The 4,915-nt window shown below is 39.8% G+C and overlaps 1 protein-coding gene across 1 annotated transcript in view; it reads right to left on the reverse strand.

The window, feature by feature from the left end:
* LOC139371200 (copine-2-like) overlaps positions 1-2,779 on the reverse strand; it is a 43,636-nt gene extending 40,857 nt beyond the window's left edge. Inside the window, exon 1 of the mRNA XM_071111389.1 lies at positions 2,618-2,779. The gene's annotated coding sequence lies outside the window, so the exon portion shown is untranslated. The remainder of the gene's footprint in view (positions 1-2,617) is intronic.
* Between the last annotated feature and the right edge of the window lie 2,136 nt (positions 2,780-4,915).

Here is a 4,915-nt window from a genome sequence, read left to right on the forward strand (position 1 = left end):
CTAAAGGTCGTATATGAGGCTCTCTATGACGCTCGTTCCATCTAAAGGTCATATATGAGGCTCTCTATGACGCTCGTTCCATCTAAAGGTCATATATGGGGCTCTTTATGATGCTCGTTCCATCTAAAGGTCATATATGGGGCTCTTTATGACGCTCGTTCCATCTAAAGGTCGTATATGGGGCTCTTTATGACGCTCGTTCCATCTAAAGGTCATATATGGGGCTCTCTATGACGCTCGTTCCATCTAAAGGTCGTATATGGGGCTCTCTATGACACTCGTTCCATCTAAAGGTCGTATATGGGGCTCTCTATGACACTCGTTCCATCTAAAGGTCATATATGAGGCTCTCTATGACGCTCGTTCTATCTAAAGGTCGTATATGGGGCTCTCTATGACGCTCGTTCCATCTAAAGGTCATATATGGGGCTCTCTATGACGCTCGTTCCATCTAAAGGTCGTATATGAGGCTCTCTATGACGCTCGTTCCATCTAAAGGTCATATATGAGGCTCTCTATGACGCTCGTTCCATCTAAAGGTCATATATGGGGCTCTTTATGATGCTCGTTCCATCTAAAGGTCATATATGGGGCTCTTTATGACGCTCGTTCCATCTAAAGGTCGTATATGGGGCTCTTTATGACGCTCGTTCCATCTAAAGGTCATATATGGGGCTCTTTATGACGCTCGTTCCATCTAAAGGTCGTATATGGGGCTCTTTATGACACTCGTTCCATCTAAAGGTCGTATATGGGGCTCTTTATGACACTCGTTCCATCGAAAGGTTCAACCAAAGCAAAAGTGTACAATGGGAGCATACTGAAGTGTACAGCATCATAAGCACATCACACACTTCCAACCAAATCATAAGCATCTTCATGGATGGATGGATTCGCAAGCAAGTGTACAAAAGTAAAGTATCATATTCTCAATTGCTTGTAAAAATGTAAACAGTTAAATGTTGTTTTGGTATCAGCAAAAATATTATACAGAAGACATCAGCATAGTCTTGCTCACATACCAAAAATAATGAGGATGATAACCCACGCCATATCCCCAAACAGCCCCTCAGGCTCAGTCCATCCAACATTACAGTCACTGGGAGTTAACACATTCTTCACACCTAAGGCAAAGCTCTGGGCAAAGTACGATACGCATATTTGTGGGGTAGTAGGAAATGGGGAAAGACTAAAGGATCTGAATTAGTGACTAGAGTCTAGAACTGTCTCAGTGACTTGAATTCTAAAATAAATAATGCCACACACTGTAGGCATATTGAAGTTCAAATAAAATCTTTGATACTTGAACCTATTAGTTTACATTTTGCCATGTGCGTCGCTGAATTTTCCATTATATAATCACACACTGAAAACTGATTTGAGTACAGTAGGCTACCTAAAAGAGTTACAGACCCAAGTCACCACCCTCAGTATCATGTTGTTCTCCTCTCTGTGTTCAGTGTGGTGGAAGGAATTGACCTCACAGATAAATACAGGTCTGGTTGTCTGCAAACATAAAGGGCCCCTCAGATGCCCCTTGTGCTGTTCTAATCAGCAGGAAAACTTTTCTCAGACCATTTATTCAGATGGTAAAAATATTAAAATGGGTATTGGGCCAGTAACTAGGGACTTTATCTTCAAATGGTCCAGGCTAAATCAACACATATAGATACGCATAGATCGAGATGACTATCAATCAAGACAATTGTCAACCCAAGCTGAAAATTGCATTCCCATCTTCACTAATCTCAGTGCTGAAGGACTAGACTGACTGCATCATCTCATCTACTGTGAGAGCAAATGTCACTTGAGAATACTTATGGGGGTGGGTGAGAATACTTATGGGGGTGGGTGAGAATTTTGATGGTTGCGTACAATGGAAATTCAAAACATTTCAGAATAGATTTTAACTACCAACAAAAGGGATGAGCACAGGTAAATCCAGAGAAAGATGGAGCAAAGATAGATACAGAAAGAGAGAGTACGTCCCTTTTTAATAGACAGATAAGAGTGAACCAGAGAAGTAAAGACATGATTCTCAGAGGATTTCCACCACACAGATAAGAGTGAACCAGAGAAGTAAAGACATGATTCTCAGAGGATTTCCACCACACAGATAAGAGTGAACCAGAGAAGTAAAGACATGATTCTCAGAGGATTTCCACCACACAGATAAGAGTGAACCAGAGAAGTAAAGACATGAGTCTCAGAGGATTTCCACCACACAGATAAGAGTGAACCAGAGAAGTAAAGACATGAGTCTCAGAGGAGACCGACATTTCTACTTTAGAACTAGTGACAACTGACTCGGTTTCCTCTTGTGGTTGACAGCTTGAGCTTTGTGCTTTCTTTTCACATTAACATTTGACATATCCTGTGTGCCACCATAAACATTTGCATCAGTTTGCAATTTCAGGAAGCAGTACATTGAACATTAAAATTACAATCAATCAATATCCCAAATACACTGACAATATTTCAGTCAGCACACATTGGAACACATTGCATTTTTTATTAAAAGAGACATTTATTTAATTGACATGTTTCAAGACATAATATATGAATATCGTTAAATCGCATAGGATAAAAATACACAAGTGTCCCAATATTCACTTACCTTGGTAAATGTGATTTTTTACTAATACTCTTCTCTGAAGAACGCTTCCTCTTGATAACTTGAACACTTTTCTTTCTATGCACAAATTGACGTTATTTTCATGATGTCCAAAACATATAATCAAGGGAATACAAATTGTTGTGGTTGGCAGCGAGGGGAGGTCATTCTGGTCTGTGACAGTCTCTCGCGGTGTGGCGTAGTGGAGCAATTGAAGTGGTCGCGCATTGCAACTCCACCGGACTCAATCACACGCTCTCCCCTATTTTCAGTTGATAATTGCCTTCAGCGAAATGAGAACATAAATGCTCTGGTTCGGGAATAGCTACATATTTTTCTTAACATAGACTATTATTGTGTAATCATTCATCAGGGCCGAATGTTATAGCCCAATGCGTTTGACACATAAGTACAGTATATTAGGGTACATGACTGTTTTCATTAAAGTTAACCCTAAAAGCCCCAACATATATTTATCTTTAAAAATATGTCAAGCACAAGCAGTAACAGATTTTCTTTCCTTAACACTTTGTAACACACGTTTTTGTTTTTAATTCCCCAAAATAAGCATATTTACATTTGTTTTACACATTTACACTCAAATGTATGCACTGACGATACAAAACATGCTCTTTCCATGAAATAGACTGACCAGGTGAAAGCTATGATCCCTTATTGATGTCACTTGTTACATCCACTTCAATCTGTATAGATGAAGGGGGAGAAAGGTTAAAGAAAGATTTCTAAACCTTGTGACAACTGAGACATGGATTGTGCCATTCAGAGGGTGAACGGGCAAGACAAAATATTTGAGGGATTTTGAATGGGATATGGAAGTAGGTGCCTGGCGGTGTGTCAAGAACGGCAACGCTGCAGGGTATTTCACGCTCAACAGTTTCCCTTGTGTATTCAGAATGCTCCACCACCCAAAGGACATCCAGCCGATTTGACACAACTGTGGGAAGCATTGGAGTCAACATGGGCCAGCATCCCTGTGGAACGCGTTGTACAATTTATTGAGTCCATGAACCGACGAATTGAATTGAGGCTGTTCTGAGGGAAAAAGGGGGGTGGGTGGAGGTGCAACTCAATATGTTTGGTTCACTAGGTGTACGTTTTTTGCAACTTGTGGTTAGTGTTTTGTTTCTGATAAATAGCCGATTTTGCTTTTTTGATGTAACGACACGACCTAAGATAGTCTGGGCGTTATAGGCGCCAGTGCCATCAGACTTTTAGCTCTGACTGAAGAGTTTATTTAGTTCCAAAACGCTATAATGTATCCATTTTCAGAAATGTTGGTAAATTAGCTTTTATTGTTTAAAGAACTTATGGAAGAGATTCGTTTTTTCACTATCTAATCATTGGCATGTTCAATGACAGTATTTGTTTAAAATCTATCACTTGATGGTTTCATTTCAGAGACAAATGTTTTTTTGCAAAACGCTAAAAATGGCACACCCTGATCCGTTTCATCCTTCTTGTGCTTGTCTCCACCCCCCACCAGGTGTCGCCCATTTCCATCAATATCCCCTGTGCATTTATACCTGTGTTTTCTGTGTCTATTGCCAGTTCGTCTTGTAAAGCCTACCAGCGTGTTGCCCGTCCCTTGACCAGTCGTTCGCCTGCCCCGTTTTGTGATAAACATCTGGGATTCTAACTGTCTGCATCTGGGTCTTATCCGGAGTCCTGATAATATATATCAATCTCACTCGCAGATAAATTAGTACTGCTAGGTTTTACACAGTCAAATGTAAAAAAAACAACGACATTTTTAATAAAGAACTGCACAAATGATTCATTTGTGACATCAATATTTTATAATTCAACACCGTAATATGGGATCTGTATGTAAAACATTTAGCAGATGCTCTTATCTAGAGCAACTTAGTTGGTGCATTCATCTTAAGACAGCTACAGTCAATTGTCCAGGTCCAAAAGTCTAACTTTTCTATTGGGTCAGGTCCTGTTTGATTGTCATCAAGTCCTGGGTTTATGTAACTACAGCTGATAGAACTGAGTGGACCCGGCTCTGCATAGCCTATAGCATATTTATTTCACACTAATAAGGTGAATTTATTGACTTTATAGAATGCTTAGCCAACATATAAAGAATTGAACTATTCATTAACCAGAAAAGCAACTTGGCTGATAAAACTATTTTTCTGTCACTCGGGTCCAGTCTGGTCTAGGATATGGGTCGAGTCCAGTTGTCATTGGGTCCATTCGGATTCGGGTAAAAATTCTCTGGTCAGTTCGGGTTATTTTGTCAGATTAACAAGACAAAAAAATAATACACTCTAA

Source organism: Oncorhynchus clarkii, chromosome 2 (assembly GCF_045791955.1).
Source record: "Oncorhynchus clarkii lewisi isolate Uvic-CL-2024 chromosome 2, UVic_Ocla_1.0, whole genome shotgun sequence".
Lineage (NCBI taxonomy): Eukaryota > Metazoa > Chordata > Actinopteri > Salmoniformes > Salmonidae > Oncorhynchus > Oncorhynchus clarkii.